We start from the raw sequence: 26,237 nt of genomic DNA on the forward strand, positions 1-26,237 counted from the left end.
CTCCGATGGATGACCTAACACTTTTCATTGTTTAGAATGAGTTGCCACTTTTTGCACCATACACACATCATGTCTAAATAATTTTGCAATTCGTTTTTATCATCTGATTACTTTACAGGACGGTTAAAGACAGCAGCATCTGCAGAAAACCTGCTCAGATTGTCTCCTATATAGATCGCCGCACGGGATATCCGTGCGGTCTGCAGCACCTTGCCACGGTTGGCGCGGCTACCCCCGTAGGAGGTTCGAGTCCTCCATCGGGCATGAATGTGTGGGTTGTCCTTAGCGTAAGTTAGTTTAAATTAGATTAAGTAGTGTGTAAGCCTAGGGACCGATGACCTTAGCAGTTTGGTCCCATAGGAACTTACCACAAATTTCCAATTTCCTAGATAGATCAGGAACAGCAGAGGCCCTATAACAATTCCTTGGGGGACACCACGTATTACTTCTACACACTTCAAAATAAGTTTTGCATCACCCCGGTTTCCAGGACTCCTGAAGATAGACGTTGACTGTGGATATTGTATCACAGACACAGTCCCTCTGACTGTTCAGAGATGTCACTAAACCCGCCCAAAGATGTAAACAACCATGCATGAGCAGCGCCTATTACACAGAGGGGGTCCGACAGCCGATCAGTTCCAGTCGTTCCACCATGAAGGAGGTGCACGGCTCGTTTGTCTGTAGTTCAACCGTACCTAGACGTCAATACCGCGGTTCTATTGCGTCCGCATTGTTACTTTGTGCCAGGAAGGGCTCTCAACAATGGAAGTTGCAAGGTGTCTCGGACTGAACCAAAGCGATGTTATTCGGACATGGAGGAAACACAGAGAGACAGGAACTGTCGATGATATGCCTCGCTCAGGCCGCCAAAGGGTTACTACTGCAGTGGATGACCGCTACCTACGGATTATGGCTCGGAGGAGCCCTGACAGTAACGCCAACATGTTGAATAATGCTTTTCGTGCAGCCACAGGACGTCGTGTTACGACTCAAACTGTGTGCAATAGGCTGCATGATGCGCAACTTCACTCCCGACGTCCATAGCGGGGTCCATCTTTGCAACCACGCACCATGCAGCGCGATACAGATGGGCCCAACAACATGCAGAATGGACCGCTCGGGATTGGCATTAGCATCACGTTCTCTTCACCGATGTGTGTCGCATATGACTTCAACCAGACAATCGTCGTAGATGTGTTTGGAGCCAACCCGCTCAGGCTGAACGCCTTAGACACACTGTCCAGCGAGTGCAGCAAGTTGGAGGTTCCCTGCTGTTCTGAGGTGGCATTGTGTGGGGCCGACGTACGTCGCTGGTAGTCATGGAAGGCGCCGTAACGGCTGTGCGATATGTGAATGCCTTCTTCCGACCGATAATGCAACCATATCGGCAGCATATTGGCGAGGCCATCGTCTTCATGGACGACAATTCGGACCCCCATCGTGCACATCTTGTGAATGACTTCCTTCAGGGTAACGACATCGCTCTACTAGATTGGCCAGCATGTCCTCTAGGCATGAACCCTATCGAACATGCCTGGAACAGTTTGAAAAGGGCTGTTTATGGACGTCGTGACCCACATATCACTGTGAGGGGTCTACGTCGAATCGCCGTTGAGGAGTGGGACAATCTGGACCAACAGTGCCTTGATGAACTTGTGAATAGTATGCCACGACGAATACAGGCTTGCATCAATGCAAGAGGACGTGCTACTGGGTATCAGAAGTACCGGTGTGTACAGCAATCTGGACCACCACCTCTGATGGTCTCGCTAAATGGTGGTACAACATGCAATGTGTGGTTTTCATGAGCAATAAAATGGGCGGAAATGATGTTTATGTTGATCTCTATTCCAGTTTTCTGTACAGGTTCGGGAACTCTCGGAACCAAAGTCATGCAAAACTTTTATTCATGTGTGTATTTTACTCGATGACTTTCCATCAGTTACCTTTCTAACAGGACATCACGAACGCAGTCGCACAACTGTGACGCTAATTCGTCGGTGTTCTATTTGGTTAGAAGTCATTTGTGAGAAACGGTGTAAAAAACCTTACGTATGACAACTGGCAAAAAAGAAATTACGTATAAAAATTGTTGCTCCTATACACAAATTAAGAGTATGGAAATAGCATCCAGTGAGATAGCATCCGAGTTTAAATAGCAATTGCAAGCCGTTCTTGCGGCTGTTGACGCCTATGTTCCCTGAAAACATCACAAAAAGAAGGAAAAATAGGGTTGTCAATGGTTGCTACCCTCAGAGGACAAGCACAGTCTGAGGAAGAATTGAGGGGGGGGAGGGGGCGGTTAATGGGCAGTACCCTTTCACAGAAGCCATCACAGCATTATCCTTAACCGACTTATGGACACATGAAAAACCTATGTCTGGAGGTCGGGGGGGAATTTGAACCCCCGTCCCCCCGAATATGGATCCTGTGTCTCATCACAACGTCAATCGTTGAGGAAAAAGGAGAAGGAGAAGAAGAAGAAGAAGAAGACATCTCAAAAAAGTAGAAAAAAAAACAAAAAAAACAGCTATTCCTTCACAAAGTGAGGTAAAATGGGTGCCATAATTCCTCACAATTTTCCACAATATGATTAACAAAACGGAAGTTACGCAGCTAACAAGCACGTAATTAAGGTTTCTTTAGGTGACTGAAACCATAGCAAAGCAATCTAGAGACAGCTATAATACAGGCACAGAAAGAAAGCAAAGTATCCAAAAAATCGTTTCCATTCCACCAAATGTGGATCTTACGAAGTTGCGTAACTAGTATGGTGCTCTATATCTTTAGGGATTTAAGGGCGTTATCCATCAGGAATAGTCTCGGACTATGACTAACAGTTTTGTAATTGTTTGAAATGTTCTCGAGCATTAGGTCGGATAGTGGACTGCACAGTGTTTCTACGAGACTAGAAACAATAAATATCGCCAACTGAACTTCGACAGATGCAGCGTGCGTGATACCGAGAAACAATGACAGAACTGTGCAGTTTCTTTGTCAAACAGCAAATATAGTAGCATATTCTTCAGCAGAGAAGTTACACTGGCAGGCCGGTTAAAAAAAAATTAGCTAACAAAAGGAGTGTGCACTGTGTAAATGAGGAGGACGGTACGTATTGTGTGCTCAAAAGAATTACATCTCCGTCTGCCAGAATGGAGCACACTTACCTGTGGAGCTGCGGTGAATGACGGCAGGCCGCAGGTGACTTCAAGATGTTCAAATGGCTCTGAGCACTATGGGACTTAACTTCTGAGGTCATCAGTCCCCTAGAACTTAGAACTACTTAAACCTAACTAACCTAAGGACATCACACACATCGATGCACGAGGCAGGATTCGAACTTGCGACCGTAGCGGTCGCGCGGTTCCAGACTGTAGCGCCTAGAACCGCTCGGCCACTCTGCCCGGCAGAGGTGACTTCATCTCAATCGGTTTCTCTGCTGGTGCGGACTCATGGCGGATCTCTCGGAAGATCTTTCCGTCTTAATGAAACAGAAACTTATTTGCGCCAAGATGGAAGCAGCGACTAAATTGAAACATTACCAAGTTTTCGGGTTTTCCCTTCGTTTTAACGACAATCTGAGTTGCGGAAGAGAGAGTTTTAAAATCGAAACAAGAATACCTTGTTATTCTGAGAAATAATTCCACTTTTACAATAAAATTTAAAGGCTTTTCTCTCAACAGATTCTTAATCTTTCTTGATGCAGAATACACTTATTTAAAAAAGATTTTTTTTTCTTCGACAGTTTCGCTTATATCGTAGTAATTAACACAGACGTTCATGAGACATGAACAACTTAGAATAACTTTCCTATCTTTTCTTACGCATATTTTTTTGCAGAAGCTTGTAACAGGAAAACGCTACCGTGGGAAATAACAGCCAACGCACCACCACGTAGGCGGCAATCCTAGTTTTGCTGTGTGTGTGTTTATTTTATTTTGTTTTATTTTTTTTTTACTTACTAGCGAAGATGGGATGTGGATCCGAAATTAAGAGCACAATCTGTTTCTTTCTGAAACCAACGAGAGAGTTCCATCTCTAACAACCCGCACGTCGATGGGGCGTTTGTTTAGTGCCATCTTCCCCTTAGGAAATCAGTCTCAGTGGGGTTTGACTGACATTTTGTTCACCGTGTACAAATATGTCTCTTCCTCAACGCCAGTTAATATGAATGAAAAGTGTTTCTGAAACTCGTATTAGTTACTTACATGTTTCGTAGATTATCTGCACGGTTTTTATGGAAATGATGTTGAACGAGTCAGTTTACAGGCTCCATACATATGACATATTTCTGAGTACATGCTGGTTACTCACACGATACTAAATAGCACACTGCCTTAAATTTAGTAACACTGAACATATTAATTTTTAATTCTATTCATTTAACTAGTTATGCAGCGAAGTTAGATAGATTTTTACCAACACATGCTACCAGTTTTTTGTTACATTTCTCTGGATATAGAAGGCGTTGTCCAGCAGAAATGAATTTAGGCAAGATTTAAACTTTGCTTTGGTACGTTTCAACATTTTATGTTTATGTCTGCGTATTGAAACACTGTCAGCTTTAGTAACAAGTGAGAAACGAATTTTCTTCTTATAGTGTTGCAGCTATGGATATTACTTATCTTCTCAAACTGAAATAGGTTATTTATATAAAATTTCACTAGCAATTATATGTCTTGTAGAACAGTTGTTAAAATTTCTCTATTTGCTATCAAGTAAAAAAAAAAAAAAAAAAAAACTATAAATTTATTCGAAAGCAAAGAGCTTGTAGTAGAAGAGATTTGTTTCACAGCATCGAAGATGAAAAATTGCTCGTAGCTCTTAAGGTATGAATTTTCGAACCTATGTTTACTGAGACATTTTTGCTTCAGGTATCTTGTACTTTCAACTCTATGCGTTTATGCCATTAATTAGATAATTAGACAGTTTAACGGTCAACCTGTAGGTCAGAAAATTGCATTTATGGCTTATCGGCTTATTGTTAAAATACTAATACGCAGTCTGAATCGTCCGAACGTTTTTAATGCTACCCGTTCGCGGATTAAAACTATGCGAAGTAATGTCACTGAAGCTACCATTCTCATATAGTCAGCTGCTGATGAGGTCTCTCTCATATTCGTATACCAACGATCCCAGCCAATTTTCCCATTCAGTTTAAGCGAATCATCGTTTCGTTGGGATTAACAACAAATAAGGCTCACGGTCTGTTATTTGATTTACGATCAAAGTGTTTTTACCATGGTCAATTGTATGCGTCCTTTTCCGGGTAGTTAAGAAAAACAGTTCATACTATTATCACAAAATACGCAAACAACGAAAAATGTTGTAAAGTCTGAACTTTTGTTTTTTTTATTGTGTACACAATAAATTGTGTGATTTACGGTCAGAGTGCTTTTACCATGGTCAACTGAATGCGCCCTATTGCTGGTAGTTTAGAAAACCAGTTCATACTATCACCACAAAGTATCCAAACAACGAAAAATGTTGTAAAGTCCGAACTTTTGTTTTTTTAATGTGTACACAAAATATAAAGAACCCTAAAAACAACAATAACCAAAAACCGAAACAAACAAGACTTTTTGATTCATATTGTTTATGATTTATTATATTTATGAGTTCTATACCTTCAAAGTGGACAGAGTCGGAACGAGAAGCCAAAAATTGCGTCCGGACACAGTTCAATAGGGTACCCCAGATTCGGACGTATATCCAATTCCCATACACATTTAGCAATTGTGAAGAATTGTCGAGTTTCCTAGTAGACATAAACTGAAATTGTGTCTGGTTCACATTCCTTTTCTACTCCTTACACACACACACGCTCGCGCGCACACACACACACACACACACACACACACACACACACACACACACACACACACGCAGAGAGAGAGAGAGAGAGACAGAGAGAGAGAGAGAGAGAGAGAGAGAATTATAAATCATTATATGTAAACGAACAAAGATAGCTATGGTTAATGTAAATGAAAATACTATAAACGGTCATCATGTTGTCACATTTTTCACTGAAAAAGTGTATTAAATTATAAATTGACTGACTCATTTCACATCATACCAAGAGATAGTAACTGTGATGCACGGAACGTGCAAATAACTAACAGCTATTTCATTGGTAACAGACATATTTCGTCAAATACATAGGCAAATAACTTATTGAGAACTGTAAAGGGAAAGATGTGCACATGATATTCGTGTTTCAAATCATATGGCACACCAGAGTCGGCACGGAGAAACTACGCACCGATGAATATAACGGTACAGGATACATTACGTGAGAGAGGAAGTGATGTGGGTAGTCCCTTTTAGAGCGAAACATGCGAGATAATATAATAAACTCTTCCCGGTACGCCGCACCCGCTCAGACTTCACAGAAGTGTTTCGCGAAGCCCCTTCGAGTTACGAGAGATATGAATAGCAGGAGGACTGCATAAATTGACAGAGCTCACGAAGTATTCAGCCCCTACCTGGAGACGTCTCTGAATTACCGTAATGAGTCCATCTTTAAAAGGCCTGAATTGCCTGTCACTTTTGCGTTAGGTCTGCGATAATTATCAGTGCGTTCTGTCACTTTGGAGCTGTTCGCTGAAGATGGATTCTTGGGACTGACCTTTCCACTTTATGTATGGATCCGTAAGTAACATGAGACTCAGTTACAGTTTGCCGCCTTTGACGTTTCGTGTTGTGATGAGAGAGGAACAATACGCCCCAAGGGATAAAGTATCTGTTTCCAATGACAAAAATTATTTGACAGTTCCAGAGACAAGGTTCGTAATTTACCGTTTTAGATTAATTGACGGGTTGCCATTATCAGGACAAAACACAAGAAACTCGTACAAGAGACTGTCGTGAGGAAGAGTTCTGCTACGGACGTTCCTTATTCAGTCCACGATGCGGACTGTCGATACCTCCTGGTGTTTCCAAAGCAATCATTAGCTGCCGTTCTGTTAACTACTTTATTTTCTAGTTCATCTCTTTTCTCGTTTGCACGTTCCTCTTTATTACGAAACTTTGTTTTTTTTATTTTTTATTTATTCTTTTTTTGCTAATGACATGCTACATTCTTGTCGTTTGACAAGTTAAGCCGATACTTTTTTGTAACAGTTAACTTGGAACATTTTTCTCAAGAAATATGGTTTTCAATACCGCAAATGCTTTTTAGATAATAGCGTCCGGCACATGATTTCTGACGTTTCGCATCTGTTTGCACTTCCGTTTCTGCAATATGTAGCTGGACTCATCCCAAACAAATACTGTTCATCACATCCTTCATGAGCTCGGTGTCGACGGAAAGCGGTGGTTTGTTTCTCGCTAAAAAAGAACGATTTTTGAAAAAAAAAAAAAGTTCAACTGTGTGTGAAATCTTATGGGACTTAACAACTAACATCATCAGCCCCTAAGCTTACACACTACTTAACCTAAATTATCCTAAGGACAAACACCCACACCCATGCCCGAGGGAGGACTCGAACCTCCGCCGGGACCAGCCGCGCAGTCCATGACTGCAGCGCCTTAGACCGCTCAGCTAATCCCACGCGGCAATGATTTTTGAAGAATTTTACTTGCCTACTCGATAGATCAGTCCCAAATTACTCCAGTGCTATATTTCTTTTATCGATTTGTATTAAAAGGAACAGTAAACCTCTAAGAATAACCAGAACTCCAAAAGCGACTGAGCACCGCTGGTGCACGGCGGCAGAATTCTGCTCACGCCAAGGAGGTGCGGTCGCTGCTCGAATACTGGTATTCATTGCGTTTTACTGTCCCTGTTAATACATAGCGATAAAACGAAAATCGTGCTGAACCAATCTGAGACCGCTTTATCTAATAGGCGCGAAAAATCTCGCTTCAAAAATCATTTCTTGGTAACGGGAAACAAACTGACGCTTTCCATCGACACTGGTAGTCACATGAAAGACGTGATAAGTTGCTGATATGTTCTTTACTCCACAACTGGTTTAATTGTATGAATAATAACAGACGAAACACATGGTTATACACATAACAACCTAAACTAGCTTTAGCCTTCCTAATCTTCTACTATCGCTGAGGAACAGATACCAAGCGTACTGCAGATAATATTAGATCCAGTTTTAGCAGAACAGTATGGTTTTAAGGGAGGATGTTCTTGCGTAGATGCTTATTCTCCAGTAACGTTCATTCTCCAGTAATTCATTCAAAATAGAAGAGAATACCAGCTAGAAACTCACACTACATTTGTTGACATGTTAATAGAACCACGTTATAAAAAGTGGCAATAACTGGAGTAACAATAATTTCATCTTAGTTATTAAAACACCATGTCATTGGATTAGAATAAGAATAAAAGACGGAATAATGTACATTTAAACAAATAGAGGTGTTATACATGGGTGTAGTTTATCACCAATACTTTTTAATTTATACATCGATTCTCTGTTTAAAGAATAGAAAACACAAAAATTAATAACAATTATTTTGTTGACACCCTCTTATTTACCGACAACTCAGTACTCATTGGTGAAACTGCAGATGAAATCCAGATTTTACTGCATTGGCGTATGGAACAGAATCTTAGAAAGTCACAAATAAGATGAAATAACGTCTTAAATAGGATTCCAAAGATGGATCAAACGTATAAATAAACTTGACCAACAGAGAAAAGAAGACATCAGAAAAAACTCCATACAACAGCAATTAATGCTACATTAACGAAGTACCATAAAGAAAGAATGAAGGTTAGGGTTTAACATCCCGTCTACGGCAAAGCAATTAGAGACAGACCCCAAGCTCATATTGGGAGAGGTAATAGACTGTGCTCTTTTCCAAGGAAGTATCACGGGTTGGACCAAAGGGATTTACAGAAACCACGGGAAACCTAAATCTGATTGGCCAGGTGGGGACTTTAAACAAATTACAGCGAAAAATTGTTGGAACATGGTAAACGAATGAAAAACGACGGATTACCATTACAATTCTCTAACTACAGACTTGAGTGGAAAATTGCAGTGGGGAGACAAAGAGAGTTTGGGTGGAACAAGTATAAGACTTAATTCATTGTGATTTTGATGATGATGGTGTTGATCTGTACAAGGAGAGAAAAGAGAATAGTGAAACAACATTTGGTAAGCTCTTAAGTCCCGATCACGCCTTAGTGTATCAGAGACAGAACAGTTAGTGCTGTCAATTTCTAAAACCCTGTACCTCCATTAATTATTGGGAAAATAATTTAGTAAACGCGAAACCGTACCACCGAAGAGTATTTTGATTCCGTATGCATGTATTTTTCATACTTTAAAGCATTCTAAAATCGTATTGTGTGACTCGTTGCCAAAACCAGTCTTAACGACACCAACATAGACAGACAACTGAAACCTTGTAATGACGGAAAAAGAGAAAACACAGCTCAGTACTTCAGTGTGCCTGACAATACGCTTGAAAATATTCATGTCTGAGCTCATGAACATGGCATACATTAAAGGACGACAACTATCTCCGGATAAAGTAAATATTTATCAGCCAACTGTGGAAGGCTATATTGTTAACGTGCATTTTATCATAAAACGCACAACGACCGTTAGCGTTTCGAAGAGTAGGCTGCTTCAGAAATACGAGCCCTCCGAATATAGAAAATCTATAAAACTTTTTATGAGCTGTAGACTGACTAATGTCTTCTAGTATAATAAAATGTATTTGCAAATTACAAATACGGTACCATAATAGCTATATAATTTACTGGAAACGTATGAAAATTTGCCACTAGTGACGGCGATCACCCCGACCACCTTGCCTATCCGAGCACGCTTCCACGACTGACCCAAATCACCGTACATCCCAGTGGCTGCTTCACACAGTGCTCGCACAGATATGTCTTGAAACTTCCTGGCAGATTAAAACTGTGTGCCCGACCGAGACTCGAACTCGGGACCTTTGCCTTTCGCGGGCAAGTGCTCTGCCAACTGAGCTACCGAAGCACGACTCACGCCCGGTACACACAGCTTTACTTCTGCCAGTGCCTCGTCTCCTACCTTCCCAACTTTACAGAAGCTCTCCTGCGAACCTTGCAGAACTAGCACTCCTGAAAGAAAGGTACTGGCAGAAGTAAAGCTGTGTGTACCGGGCGTGAGTCGTGCTTCGGTAGGTCAGTTGGCAGAGCACTTGCCCGCGAAAGGCAAAGATCCCGAGTTCGAGTCTCGGTCGGGCACACAGTTTTAATCTGCCAGGAAGTTTCATATCAGCGCACACTCCGCTGCAGAGTGAAAATCTCATTCTAGATATGTCTTGTTAATTTTTCTTGTCAGGTTGCCTTGGCTTTGGCATGAAATATGTCAGTGCAATGTTTGTTTTTGACAATGTCTGTATAGTTCGATGCTAGATTCTTCGGATATGCATGCAAGTACAGACTCTGCACTAATGTCAGTCGCCGTTTTAATGGGAACATTATAGATTGAGGTTGACGACGGTAACATGAAATGAATAAATATCTGGAACCCATTCACTTTATTTCACACAACGTATTTTGAAGGATTACACCTGCATCGTTTTGTAGATTCGTCTAAAGTCAACCTAAGATAGAATTTTTGCATGCAGACTTTTCTGGAGAATCCGTGGTGCTGAAAAGGAGTATAAGGCGAAAAAAAAAAATCATTATGTTAAACGGATATGAATATTTGCGTTTACATGTATACTTGCACAGCACAGATAAAACATTCTATACACGCTCTAAGCCGAAAAAAGAAATTATTCGAACGGAAGAGAAATCAGTAGATGTAATGCGATGGACAGACAAATAAATGAAACTTCCTGGCAGATTAAAACTGTGTGTCAGAACGAGACTCGAACTCGGGAGGTCCCGAGTTCGAGCCTCGGTCCGGCACACAGTTTTAATCTGCCAGGAAGTTTCATATCAGCGCACACTCCGCTGCAGAGTGAAAATCTAATTCTGGAGACAAACAAATGATTACAATTTGAGAAAAATTGGATGATTTATTGTAAAGAAAGAACTTCACAAATTGAGAAAGTTAATAAGGTGTTGATTGGTTTAGGCGAACAGTTATTCAGCTTGGCGTGACAGAGTTGTTGGATGCCCTCTTGAGGGATAAAGTGCCAAATTCTGCGTAACTAACGAGTTAGATCGTCAAAATCCCGAGCTGGATGGAGGGCCATGCCCATAATGCCCCAAACGTTCTCAACTGGGGAGAGTTCCGGCGACCTTGCTGGCCAGGGTAGGGTTTAGCAAGCACGAAGACAAGCATTAGAAACTCTCCCCTGCGCGGGTGGGAATTGTCTCGCCGAAATGTAACGCCAGCGGGGCTTGCCATGGAGGGCAACAAAACGGGGCATAGAACATCGTAGACGTACGTATGTGTTCTAAGAGTGCCGCAGATGACAACGAAAGTGGTCATGGTAGGAAATGAAATTGCATCCAAGATCATTACTCCTGGTTGTTGGGCCGTATGTCAGGTGACAGTCAGGTTGGTATGCCACCGCATTCCTTGGCGTCTCCAGACACGTCTTCGCTGCTCATCAGACCTCAGTTCGAATCGGGACTCGTCACTGAGGACAATTCTATTCCAGTCAATGAGATTCCAGGCCAAAAACGTGTCTGTAAAATGTCCCGCTCTCTCTCACTCTCTCTCTCTCTCTCTCTCTCTCTCTCTCTCTGTCTCTCTCTCTCTCTTCATAAAATACCATACGCAGGCATTGCATTCTAGATGTCAACATGGACGAAGATATCCTATTGTGTGGATTATTGACTATATTCAATTTAGGCATTGTTTGCTGCATTCTCATAATAAAGGATCGTTAAAAAAAATAACTTCTAGTGTGTTCTACTGTCTTCAAAAATGTAGTCGATAGAAATAATACGATCACCTGATAAAAGGCTATTCATCACCTTAAAAGAGCACTCTGGTCGCGTTTCAGAGCTTTAGATGCAATAGAAATGATACAGCATGGTCATGTGACTGACCACCGTTGACTTAAGTAATGGCAGTGAAATGATATGTATATGCCAGTCGCTTGTATGAAATCAGGGAAGGCGGTAGGACAACGTCGAGACATCACAAAACGATAGGAAACAGCTATCGTGATTGCATGTGCCCATGACCAGATGGGAAATATTGTTGCCAGATTTCTTGGGGTGTCAGTGCAATTAGTACAAGGTGTCTACAATAGATGGTATATCACTTGCAGCCATGTAGCACGGCGTAACAACAGTCATCCTAAAAGGGTCCTAACTGACAGGGACCTGACTCAAGTGTCACGCCTTGTCGATGCAAGTCGGTTTCAAACCCAACAGGAACTGGAACTGTCAGTGAACGCAGATCCACATCAAACAGTTTCAGAGCAAATATTACGAAGGAATCTGCATTCAGCCGGCCGAAGTGGCCGTGCGGTTAAAGGCGCTGCAGTCTGGAACCGCGAGACCGCTACGGTCGCAGGTTCGAATCCTGCCTCGGGCATGGATGTTTGTGATGTCCTTAGGTTAGTTAGGTTTAACTAGTTCTAAGTTCTAGGGGACTAATGACCTCAGCAGTTGAGTCCCATAGTGCTCAGAGCCATTTTATATATATATAATCTGCATTCAATTGCCATTTGGGGGCGGATACCTCGGAAAAAGTCGTTGCTCAGAGCGGCTAATAAAGCTTCAAGTCTTCAGTGGCCCAAACAACATAGAAACTGGACAGTACCTGATGTAGGTGTCGAGTGTCGTCTGACGAGTTGTCATTTTGCGTATTTTCGGATGACGCAACGTGTCTAATTCGCCGAAGGCATAAAGAAGCGTTTAACCTGCAGTGTGAGGAAGGAGTAGCTCAGGCCGGAGATGGTTCCGTGTTGTTTTGGGGGTGTTATTCGTATCAAGACTTCGGTCCACTTATTCACAGAAATTTTATTCCGTTATTCTCTCTTTTGTTGCGCATTTTCATGAGGGTGCAGTGAACTTCTCGTTTTACAAAATGAAAACAGCAGTATTGGCACGACTGCACACCTACGATTCTAGTATGACGAAGACTCAGGCTCGCCGTCGCTCCTAGGGTGGCTTGCTAAATCGCTTGATCTTAACCCCACAGAAAATTTAGAATGAACTCGCAAATTGCAATTATTGTTCCGCACCATCTGTAGGATATTTCAGAACAAATGAAAATATTTTCCGGCCAGAACTCGAACCCGGATTTTCCCCTTGTTGCAAACGGGTACCTCAACGACTTCGGTTCTCCAAGCACGCTTTCAGGAGCGGCCCAAATCCCCATTTGTCTTGGTGTCTACTCCCGTACCGGGCACAAATTTTTATTCGTTCTGAAAAATTCTACAGCTGATATGGGATAATAATCGAAGTTTGCGAGTTTACTCTTAATTGAATTCGGCTGTTGATCGTCAACGTATGTCTTATATACTGCACTGCAGTATTTCAGCCCCCAGAAAATATCTGTGATTATTTGAAACAAAAGTAAAACGTTGCAGTCAACATCCCTGCAATTTGGTAGCTCTATCGGAAGTAATTAACAGTTATCTTCAGCTGGATGTAGCACACCTGAAGATACCTGCGAACTGTCTTCCTTGCCGAACTGAGGCTGTTACAGCGCTAGAGGTGATGTTACACAGTATTAGCATTATGCCTTGTGAGGGTGAGCAGTTTTTATATGTTGTGTGCTTATAATGAGAGCAATTCTTATTGCTTGTAGATTCACCGGAAAATAATTAATTTTAAGAGGTAAATCACAAATTTTTTTCACTAAATTATCTAAAGGAAACTTGCGTTTCATCAATAAAAATTACGTTTACTTTTGAGAACAGTGGCGCTCAACTCGGATGCACCCGGATCAAATGCATTAATATCCTAAATTATATTTAAATCTTTCGGCAATGCCTGACGCATTGTGGTCTTATGACATTGTTGATGGTGATCCGTCTATCAGTGGCATTCGAGGGGAGTAGGCTATATGCCGGTACGGGGTTTCACCCTCTCCATTTTTTTATCATCATACAACACGAAAATGGCACCACACTATAAACACTCCCAAAACAGTCACCTATACTGACTGAGCCACAACATTATGACCACTGCCCAGCGCGAAACGGAATACCTCTGGGTGGCGTTGCGGATACGTGACGTGGTAAGGAAAGTATATAAGCCGAACAGAGATTAATGGGGAATCGTACTACACGGGCCGCCAATGGGGAACACCACAGGCATAGGCGATTTTGACAAAGGGGAGAACGCTATGGCCCGGCACCTGCGATCGAACGTCTCGTAAACGGCAGGGCTAGCTGGCTGTTCGCGTTTTGCTGTCGTGAGTATCTACGAAAAGCGATTGAAGGACGGTCGTGTCTGGATACGCCGTCATCCAGGCAACGGCAGCTCAAAAAATACATCGCGTCACAGACCTAGGTCGGTGAGGACAGTATTATGCTTTGAGGAACATTCGCCTAGGTTTCCATGGGACCTGTGGTAATAATGAATCAAAGACACTATTGTTGCTGTGGACTATGTGAATATTGTCAGAGTCCTTATGCATCCTTCATATTTGGTGCCCTCCATGACGGCGATAGAATAAAAAAAAAAAATGGTGCAAATGGCTCTGAACACTATGGGACTTAACTTCTGAGGTCATCAGTTCCCTAGAACTTAGAACTACTTAAACCTAACTAACCTAACACACATCCATGCCCGAGGCAGGATTCGAACCTGTGCCCGGAGCGGTCGCGCGGTTCCAGACTGTAGCGCCTAGAACCGCTCGGCCACTTCACCCGGCGGCGATAGAATATTCCAGCAGGATAACTGTCAGTGTCACAAGGCTAGAATTGTACTGTAGTGGTTTGAGAAGAATGACAGCGTACTGATACAGAGTACAGTCCACCAAATTCACCTGATCTGAATCCGATTGAATACATGTAGGAACCTATCTGGCGCCAGATTCGTGTCCAAAAGCTACCAAGACCGTAACTTACGGTAATTTCATGACTTGTACATACTACAAGGAACCTGCCATATCCTCTCATAATCGCTGTTGTATTGCGTGATAAAGGTGGACCAACATGCCATTAAGCAGTTGATCATAGTGTTTGGGCTCGTCAGTGTACGTTCAATAGATTTGCTGAAGCTGCAACTCTCATACGCTGCGAGGAAAGGCGCCATGTGCACGGAGAAGTAAAAGGCTTTCCTATCCTTTGGCGGGATCTACCTTTTGAGTTCCCCCAGCCAATAATGGTTCAAATGGCTCTGAGCACTACGCGACTAAACTTCTGAGGTCATCAGTCGCTTAGAACTAATTAAACCTAACTAACCTAAGGACATCACACACATCCATGCCCGAGGCAGGATTCGAACCTGCGACCGTAGCGGTTGCTCGGCTCCAGACTGTAGCGCTTAGAACCGCACGGCCACTCCGGCCGGAGCAAATAATGCCGTACGACTATCTTTTATACGCAGTGAAGACTTCAAAGAACACCTCACTTTTTATTTTAAGCGTATGTAAGAATTAAGCTGAGTTTATTAAACTCGTGTGAAATTACGATAAGTACGCAAAAAGTATCTATCTGCGTGCATTTTTGGTTACAAGGATGCTTGTGGAACATTGCCGACTAATGGTTCCTTGTAATTGTTGCCTGAAAAACATACGATTATGTGAAAAATGAAAAGTTTTAATTGCCCATATCACAGTAAATTCATTTATAGACGGCTAGTTCGTACAGTTTAAATTGCCATCTTCAGATTATTTACATACATCTACCATTGTGGCACTCCACGTAGTGTACTGTCATCTAGTTGATGTATAAACTAAGGAGATTACATTTTTCTAATTCAGAGATCGGTCTCTGGCTGACACTATCAGTTAACCACAATATTATTATGTAGTATACAGTCTCGGCAAGCTGATCCTTCGATAGACAGAAAAAGTCATTCTTTATAACTGAAAGTCTTCATAGTATATCGCTTTCCGAAATCTTCATAATATATACGTGTTTTTCATCATGAAGAATGTATTTCTGAATATTTATTTTCCAGGGAACCGCAGAAATACATTTAATAGCAATGTAGGTGCGGCGCACGGACTTCGCTCAAGCACTATGTTACTACTCGTAAAACAGCAAACAGTTCTGTACAGAAGCCGCTTTCTCGCCAGACAGTAAGCCTGCGCGCATGTTTCAGTGGACAGACGTTATGACGTCAGACATGCAGGTTGGTTCAAGGACGGGCGTCGGCGCTTCTGCCAGACGCCAGAACTGGGTCAAACACGGCGCACTCACGCGCGACCCTCTAAATATCCGTTTTCTGTGAAACAGACAATTCCATACTGCAGCGTGGGCTGTGATTCTCGAATTATATGCGTTTTTGGTCTATCCCGCGTCAGTAAAGTTACAACACATTTATAATGAACAAAATGTGAGCGTTCGGAACCACAGACCAGCTTTATAATTGGATTGAAAAGTATTAGCACTACCTTTAAGGTAACATCGGGCGTACGCCATGCAGTGTTATAGCAACAGTTCTTTTTTCAGGGTATGTAAATGACCTGATGGGTAACGTCGGAATTTACATCAGAGTCAGGGTATAACTCTACTGCATTTATAGAAGTCACAACGCTAGAAAACTGCAGCAAAATGGAGAATACCTTCAGAGGATCGACGCTTGGTGCAAAGATTCGCAGTTGATCTTCAAGATAAACAAATGTGACGTACTACACATAAACAGGCGGAGAGTCCCCATATAGTCTGATGGCCAAAAAGTCAATGGATACAGCTACATCAATCATATATCTGGGAGTATGGGTAGGAGCAATATAAAATAGGCATCCACATAAAAATACGAAAGCCAGATGTTATGCCGAGAGTCACTGGAAGAACGCTCAGGAAGTGTAGTTCCCCCGCGAAAGTAGCATCCTACAAAAGCCTTGTTCGACCGATACCTGAGCACTGCTGCTCAGTTTGGATCTCTCATCACGTAGGATTGATACAGTAAATAGAGAAGATGAAATGATGAGCAGCGCATTTTATAGTGAGCGTGAAAGAATCACAAAGTTGCTCATACAAATAGAGTGGCAGACCCTACAAAGACAGGCGTTGTGCATCACGGGGTGATTTACTGCTACCATTTCGAGAGCGTACGTTCCCACTAAAGTACGTCTCCTAATTGCTTCCTCCTACATAAATTTCTCACCAAATTACCAGGAAGGTATTTCCGAGTGGAATAGAAAAGGAAAAGTGACAGTGATACAAGTACCTTCCACCACTCACCAGAAGACGGCTTGAAGAGCATAGACGTAGATGTCTAGGCAGATGAATGTATATTCTGTTTATAGGAGCCTCCTGGAAACATACGTGAAAATAAATTTTACTTCCAATGGTTGTGTTTTCCCTTATGGTGCAAGTTATTTCTGCTGTTCTGAAAGGTTATTTCTATAAATACTGCCGAGCCGGTCTGCATTGAACTCAGTATCGAAGAGACTTTAAACTCTAGCCTCCTATCGTTCCTTACCTGTCCGACACTACTTCGCTACCTATGGACGTCATCACGATAAAGGGATACAAATACCGTCTCTAATACGTGCATCTTCTGTGCAAGATTCTAATCGTGGAAGTCTTGCAATTGTTAGCTACGGCTATTTGCCTTCTTCGCAATGTACCCAAGTCACGGAGGACTTAGATCCCCCTGGACTCGCATTCGGGAGGACGACGGTTCAATCCCGCGTCCGGCCATCCTGATTTAGGTTTTCCGTGATTTCCCTAAATCACTCCAGGCAAATGCCGTGATGGTTCCTTTCAAAGGGCACGGCCGACTTCCTTCTCCGTCCTTCCCTAATCCGTTGAGACCGATGACCTCGCTGTCTGGTCTCCTTCCCCAAAACAACCCGACCCAACTTAGATCCCCACCAGCCAACATGATTTAAGATTTCATTTTTTAGAGAATGCTGCGATGATCTCTAAAATAAACCCACTACAGATGTTGGAGACAGGAATATGACTACATAAGTAATTTTCTACGTATAGTATTTCTGACGATTAGTAGAACAAGTTTCTGAAAAGATTCTTCGATATAAATAATGGTCATAACACTTTCGTGTTCTTTCTTTGATTTTTTTGTGAATTCTTCCTCTCGTAAACACAGCTTACATGATTTATGCTCTTATCAATTTTATATTACGGAAAGCAATAACTCTTCATTTCTTCTTCTGTATATTATCATCAATTTCTTAATTTTTTAATTATCTATCATTATCAATAGACTATTAAATAGGTATCTAACGTATGTAACATAAGATTTTCTGAAATGAAATTGTCGCGACAGCTTTCATTCCGTTGCAAAAAAGTAAAAAATATTGCAGAAGGTGCAGTTCACGTGCACGGAAGGTGACTGACTGATCTGTACGCAAGACTTTACCTCTTAGCCGGCCGGTGTGCCCGAGCGGTTCTAGGCGCTTCAAAAAAATGGTTCAAATGGCTCTGAGCACTATGGGACTCAACGGCTGTGGTCATAAGTCCCCTAGAACTTAGAACTACTTAAACCTAACTAACCTAAGGACATGACACACATCCATGCCCGAGGCAGGATTCGAACCTGCGACCGTAGCGGTCGTGCGGTTCCAGACTGTAGCGCCTATAACCGCTCGGCCACTCCGGCCGGCTAGGCGCTTCAGTCTGGAACCGCGCGACCGCTACGGTCGCAGGTACGAATCCTGCCTCGGACATGGATGTGTGTGATGTCCTTAGGTTAGTGAGGTTTAAGTAGTTCTAAGTTCCAGGGGACTGATGACCTGAGGTGATAAGTCCCATAGTGCTCAGAGCCATTTTTGAACCGGTGTCGGCGGATTAATATGATATTGCAACAGCTGTCCTCATCAAGTACATCTTCAGTGGATGGAAATCACAAATTCTTTGATTTCTTCGAAACGGTTACTTTTGGGTCTGATACGTACAAGGTATAATTTCCTTATTTTCTTGTATTCTAAAGATTCCATATGGTCCAAAACGGATTATCAGAAATTCTTTGATTTCTTCGAAACTATTACGTTTACGGTCTGATACACCATGTGATCAAAAGTATCCGGACACCCTCAAAAACATACGTTTTTTTATAATACTTGTATTGTGCTGCCACCTACTGCCAGGTGCTCCATATGAGCGACCTCAGTAGTCATTAGACATTGTGAGAGAGCAGAATGGGGCGCTCCGCGGAACTCACGGACTTCGAACGTGGTCAGGTGATTGGGTGTGTCATAAGTTTGTACGCGAGATTTCCACACACCTAAACATTTATAGGTCGACTGTTTCCGATGTGATAGTGAAGTGGAAACGTGAAGGGACACGTACAGCACAAAAGTGTGCAGGCCGACCTCGTCTGTTGACTGGCAGAGACCGCCGACAGACTATCCAGATCATCACGCAGAAATTCCAAACTGCATCAGGATCCACTGCAAGTACTATGACTATTAGGCGGGTGGTGAGAAAACTTGGATTTCATGGTGGAGCGGCTGCCCATAAGGCACACAACACGCCGGTAAATGCCAAACGATGCCTCGCTTGGTGTAAGGAGCTTTGTGCCGTAAACCCATGCATCATAGTTATTTCTAGTTGCCCTCGACTAGTACGCGCAATCTTGTCCTAATCGACGGGTCTCGGGCTGTGGCCTCTCCATGTGAGAAACAGATCACTGCCTGATGCTGCATAATGACGGCCATTGCATTATAACTAGGTTGTAGACAGACATACATCCAAGAATTTCAATGCTTCCTACCGACAAACTATTTGTAGCCCTTACAGCTGCCCTTAGTTACTTGCAGCCGAAGATACTTCACCTTTTTCTGAAACGCGGAGAGATGGAATATTTAAGCATTTGTGCCATGAATCCGGGAAGCAGCCTGTTCCTGTTTCTTCTATAAATCAGGTTATAAACATCCGGCCATCTTGCTAGAACACTTTTGAGTATACCGTCCCTTTGAGAAACTGTTTTCACGACGCCTGCTTTTTGCAAACACGTTCTTGCTTCACGCCAGCCAAATCGTGTGTTTAGACAGAAATGTGACTGTCGCCATCGAACTTGCTTTCTGCAAAGTTCTTTCAAAGCAATACAAATTAAAAGCTTACTGTAGGTGAGGGGGATATGACTTGCGTAACTATCTTTCTTTACACAAGGTGTTGTTTAGCAGTAAAAATTAACGCAGCATTCACTGGATTCGTTTAAGTACACACAGAACAGTAGTTATGCTTCCTAAGGAAATTAGAAGTACCAATTTTCATTCGCGCCACCATCATCGTGCTAAAGTAAAGAAAATTATATTTGTACCTCCAGTTAAGTTTTCTATCTATATAAAACAGTAAAAAATGCAACTTTTTTTTATATTGAATTGTAGCATCACGACATATGATGATGATGATGATGATGATGATGATGATGATATGTTTGTGTGGGTGCACAACAACACGATTAGTATAAGATGTAACTCCGATGAAAATCATACGTTTTTAAAAGTCAGAGTGTTGTTGTATACACAGAAGCGTGGCAAAAAACCAAACACCATCTTACGTTTACAGATAGTACTACAACATATAGATATATGATAAATTTTGAATAAATCTGATAAATACATTTAAATAAGCCACACAGTCCCAAATAATGTAAAATCACAAAGCTCCAATAAAAATCCAACACGTGTTATCTATACTTTGATATCATACAAAGCAAGCAAAATTGATCGTTCCTCAGCAGATGTCGTATTTATAAAATTATTGAGGAGTCAAGTGACTTCATTTCTGACGAATAATGCTTTCTTAACATAATGACGAGGAATTTTCACGCAGATTAACGCTATGATTTGGCTGTTCAAACAAAGTAATGTTGGTTCAAAAATTGGTTCAAATGGCTGTGAGCACTATAGGACTAAGGTCATCAGTCCCCTAGAACTTAGAATTACTTAAACCTAACTAATCTAAGGACATCACACACATTCCATGCCCGAGGCAGGATTCGGACCTGCGACCGTAGTGGTCGCGCGGTTCCAGACTGAAGCGCCTAGAACCGCTCGGCCACACCGGTCGGCTAGTAATGTTGGTACCAATTGTACTCGTACATTTATGACTGCACGACTCTGTACGGATACCACTTCACAAATAACACAGCTCGAAATAGCAGCGAAAATAAAGAAAAAAAAACACTCACAGGTAAGGAGAGATTATTATGTCTTTCGTGTGATAACTTTTTCTTCGCACGCAGATTATCCTGTTTAATTAAACTTAAATTGGCATATTATTGCTGTGCGTAGGTGATTGTCAGTTGTTAAAAGACAATATTATTTCCAGTCATTGCCTTATTCCTTCCTTGAGGCAAATTCTTGGCTGGGCCGCTATCCCAGTCTCATAAAATCTCTTAACAAAAGCATAAAAGTGTACGTAGCTTATTGAATGATGCACTCAGACTACCTTTAACCCCAACATAATATTATTTACAAGTCTCACTCGTTTTTCGCTTGCGAAATCTTTACTGGTACGTCAATATCTTTATTTATTTAGTCATCTGTTGCGACCCCAATAATGCTGCGCAGAAAGTTGTCCGATCTTATCGGCCAGCTTACGAATGAAAAAAGACATCAGGAACCACAACAATACTGAATGCAGAAAGTATCTCGCTGCCACCGGGCATTGACTGAAGGCAGTGAATCTTCATCCCCATTTCGCGGAGATTGCATTCTTTCAAAGCACAGCATCAGGTGTTGTAGTATTCAAGCCATCGTGAAGTTCCTTGTCACTAGTAAAATAATTCTTCCTCGGGATCTGTAGGATATGCATCCACATTTCAAACGCCTTCAGGCTATTCACGGATGAGGTGTAATGTTCCAAGGTTGTACTCCATACAGCAGCACCGGTAAGCTGAAGATTGCGACTACATTTCAGAGACTTGATTTTTTTTAAATTCCAAGTACAATGGCAGTTATAGTTTTAATCTCTACGTCATGATGCCATTTTTCTGATAGCCAGCACTGTATATAGCATTTGATCTTGTTGACTTTCTCGCGACTGTTATCATTCAAGATGATGATCCCATTGGCTATCCTCTTCTAGCTAACGATTATTATTTTGCTTTTGTGAATTGCTACTACTTCCAAACTCTTTGCTATTGATATTAATTCTGTATAGAAAAAGACAAAGCTTCCAGCGCGTATCACATCGTCGTTTGCCTAAAGAAAGTTGTTTCAACGTGTAACGTTGATATTGATTCCTTTGTCGACGCCATCCAGAGATTTTCGAAAAGTCTCAGAAAATAAGCAGAAGAGCGTCGAAAATTGTTCCACCACACGAATGGTGTCAGATGGAACGTATTACATGCACTCATAAGAACTAGGCTGTTTAACGAGCTTCATATACAACACATGCAAAACGCCAGTATGACAAACAGGGGGAGTGTTATACCTTGAGTATTGTATACCTAAGAACGTATGAAGTTTCCCAGTCGGTGTCCTATTCTAGTGAATGACTTCAGAATCACATGAAGGAGTGTGCACAACAGAGCACCATAAACAGCTTCCAGCATTTTCTACTGTTTTTGTTGTTGTGAGACATATGGCTGTGTTTTATGCAGCGTTTGTATATATTTTGAGTTCTGCACACTTAACTGCTGTATAGTATATTAATGCTATTTTGAAGCTATTGTTAATTCTTCAGTTTCGGAAGTTTATGGTTACTAAAATTCTACATACAGTATGCTCAAAACTAGTTATATAACGTGGGGACAGTTAAGCTATGCTTCGTTGGTCGTGCACCATCTTGTATCTTGAAAATAAAGGAGGTCTTCTAATATGGAACATGTGATGTTTGCAAATGACTTGAATTTCTTTAATGTCTTAACAGTTTTACTTGTCTCGTAAATTGAAGATTATATTAATTCCCAAAGGCTTCTATTTCAAAATGTGTTTAACTTGTAACTGGCTTTCGATAACCTTTCTACTTAATTTGATTTCACTTACTCATTATTGGTTGATAGTAGAGAAATAATGTAACAGATAGGGTACTTAACACAGTATTGATCAGATTTTGATGACTGCAACATTTTTAAATTTCAGTAGAATATTTGTTCCATAATGTACATCACCTTGTTCCTCACATATACTTGGATCGATTTCAACCAACTTTGGCACAGAAGGAACAGGGCTCAAGAGGAACAGCAGTGTGGGATTTAAAATCTAATAGCTCCAATAGGTACGGAGATACAGGCAAAACTTTTTTTTTTAGCCACTGGCTTGTAGGCTGCCCTACATGACAAGCATGTCATATGGGAACAGTATTGGCCTGCCAAATGAACCTGCTTTGCAGGGCAGCCTGTGTGTCAAGAGCAAGAAACAGTTTACTGGGCCTGACAAGTAGGCTACCCTGCTTTGCATGGCAGCTTTACATCATGGGCACATAACTGATTCTCAACCCCCCTGATGTGTAGTCAGCCCTGCATGACATGCTTATTGTGAGAACAATAGCAGCCTTCTATACTGAAATGTATGCCAATGACCATGGCTGCAGATAGGTTGAGGTGTCGGGGTTAATAGGGAAGGTAACAGACAGAATGAGTGCAAGGAAGAAATGGACAGAGAGAGGGGAGGATGGAGAAATACATGAGGCAGGTGGAAGATGTAGAGGCGTAGTGGGCATGTGGAAAAGGAGGAGGGGAGGTAGAGGTGGAAAGAGAGGGTGAAGGAGGATGTGGTGAGGGGAGGAGGAAGATATGGTCATAGAGAGGGCGGAGCAAATGGATGAAGAGAGTGGGAGGAGAAGAAGAAAAGACTCAGAGAGTGAGAAGGAGGATGTAGACAAGGGAGGTGGGAGGATGATGTGAAGAGATTGAGGGAGGAAGAGGTGGACAACAGAGAGAGTGAGGAGGGTTGTGTTCTGTGCATGCGTTGAATGGATATGTGGACAAAGATGTGGGGAAAACACTAGTAAGAAAATATATCAAAATCCTGTTACAGGGCTGTCCAGAGGCGAAAGTCTTAAATGTTTTCCAAGGTGCAACATTCTCCTCTACTTGAAAATGCTATAAGGCTGAAATTTTGCAACACTGCAAAGCATGAACTAAAAAATAGATGCAGGTTACAGTGGCAAGGCACTTGGAACCTTGTTCGGGAAGATCACGGTTCAAATTCCAGTCTTGCCATCCAGATTTAAATTTCCCGTAAATTTTTGCGATTCGCTCAATGCCAATGTGGGGAAGGTCCTTTGAATTGGTACAGTCGGTTATCTGCCCTTACCTGTTTCGGTGCGAGCTTGTGCTCAGACTCTAATCATCTCGTCGCTGACGCTTATTTCGTAGCGCCTACTACAGTTCTGACTAGTCGTGCCACGTAGTATTACACCGCAATAATGCGCTTGTGAATGAAGATAAAAGCCTCGAGACGAGTGGCACGCCGTGCCGGAATATTCCCCGCAGGAAGCACGTCCCGACGCCTCTTAACCAGTCCGGCAGCTGTTTCTCTTGGCGCACGTTCGCGTTTATTCGCAGCAATTTAGTGCACGGCTATACTTAGCGTGCGAAAATTTAAGAGCGCTAAAGTGGGAGGCGTGGCTAGGAAGGCGTGGGAGGGCAGGTGGCTGTCGCGGAGCCGTGAAGCTGTCCGCCACAGCGCCAGCCCCGGACCCTTGCAGCTGTAAACAAACGTCGCCGTCCCGCACCGGCTGTACATCTGCTTCGCCTGCAGTCGCAGACTTCTAAAATAGCGACAGCGCCACACTGTCTTGATGACTCATCTGTGCAGTGTTGCACAACTGTATTTGTAACGCACGTCGTGCAGCCTAAGACGAGCCTTCTGCGATGATTTCGAGGCAATGAACCAGATACCATTGTACGGATTCATCACATGTCTGGACTGGTCAGAAGAGCTCGTAGCAAACAGAAACAGCGTAACGGAATAAATTCGCATTCTGCTACTACTCATTGACGCCAGCTATTTGCAACAGATGAAAATTTATGCCGGACATCAATTATGTATCCATGCCTCGGCGGACTAAAATGGCGATATGATATTTGTCTCCACGTGCGGGAATCACGAATTGTGCGAGGTAGGATTGTACCTACGTGACCTACGGAAGTTCGGATCAGTGCTGGAGGCGTGCCTGGATAGCTGAAATGGTAAAGGCGACTGCTCGCGACAAGCGGAAAATCCAGTTCCAGTTCTGGCCCAGCACAAATTTTCATGTATCGATAACAGCTGGCGTCAGTTCATAGTCGCAGAATTAGAATCTATTTCTTAATGTTTACCGCTGCTTTAAACGTCAATAACAGTTTCTGTTCCACCAGACATGCATTCACGTCTGAAGGACATTGTATTTTGAAGCTACAGACACTGTATAAACACAGGCATAGTAACCGTCAAAGAAAACAGCGTGTCGTTCATCACGGAAAGAAATCATCAGACATAATAAGTTACAACGTGAAATGAAATGATCGTATGGAACTATTGGTCAGAAAATCCCCGTCAGGGATAGTTCGGCTGCCTAGTGCAAGACTTTCTTTTTGACGCCACTTCGGCGACTTTCGCGTCGGTGATTGATGAAATGAAACGGTGACGACAACACAAACACCCAGCCCGACGCAGCCGGGAATCGAACCTGGGAATCCAGGAGCAAGCGGCAGCAATACAAACCAATTTCTTTTTCTTTTCTTTTTGTCATCTCTCTCTATATCTGTCTCTTCATCGTTTTTTGTCAGTGGTTTCGTGCGGATATCGCGTGATATCTTTCAGATTACGTAGCTTAGAACTTCACTCAGTTTTTTTATTACATATGGTCTGCAGTCCCTGACCGAACACGCTCAGCTACCGTGCCAAAATGACCATGAGATGAGCACAGTTACACATTATTATGGCAGGTCAAGGAACTGAAAGCTGAATTACACTTCAAGATTACAAAAATACATGACACTTTTTCTCAACATAGTCACCAAATCTCTGTAAACAACTATCGGAACGTTCTACTAATCGTTCAGTTCAAATACGAGATAAATAGGCACCTCGGTGACGGAGCCATTTAAGAAGCGTTGTGTGAACGTCCTCGCCGTCGGAAATTGTCTTTCGTCCCAGATTTCCTTCCAGCTTGCCGAAAAGATGGAAGTCTCACGATGCATCACCCACGTCTCTGCGGCCTTCGTCAAATTGTTGGCACCATTTTGCTACGGCTGGATTTGCTACGGTTGGATTTGGTCAATATATCACCAGAATTTCACGGTAAATCTGTCACAATTTAGACATTTTCCCCGCAAA

At 42.3% G+C, this 26,237-nt stretch overlaps 1 protein-coding gene across 1 annotated transcript in view; it reads right to left on the minus strand.

Moving 5' to 3' along the window:
• The window catches only part of LOC124722314 (rho GTPase-activating protein 7), a 558,315-nt gene that overhangs the window by 507,838 nt on the left and 24,240 nt on the right, over positions 1–26,237 (minus strand). The gene's annotated exons all lie outside the window — the stretch shown is intronic.

Source organism: Schistocerca piceifrons, chromosome X, assembly GCF_021461385.2.
Source record: "Schistocerca piceifrons isolate TAMUIC-IGC-003096 chromosome X, iqSchPice1.1, whole genome shotgun sequence".
Taxonomy (NCBI): domain Eukaryota; kingdom Metazoa; phylum Arthropoda; class Insecta; order Orthoptera; family Acrididae; genus Schistocerca; species Schistocerca piceifrons.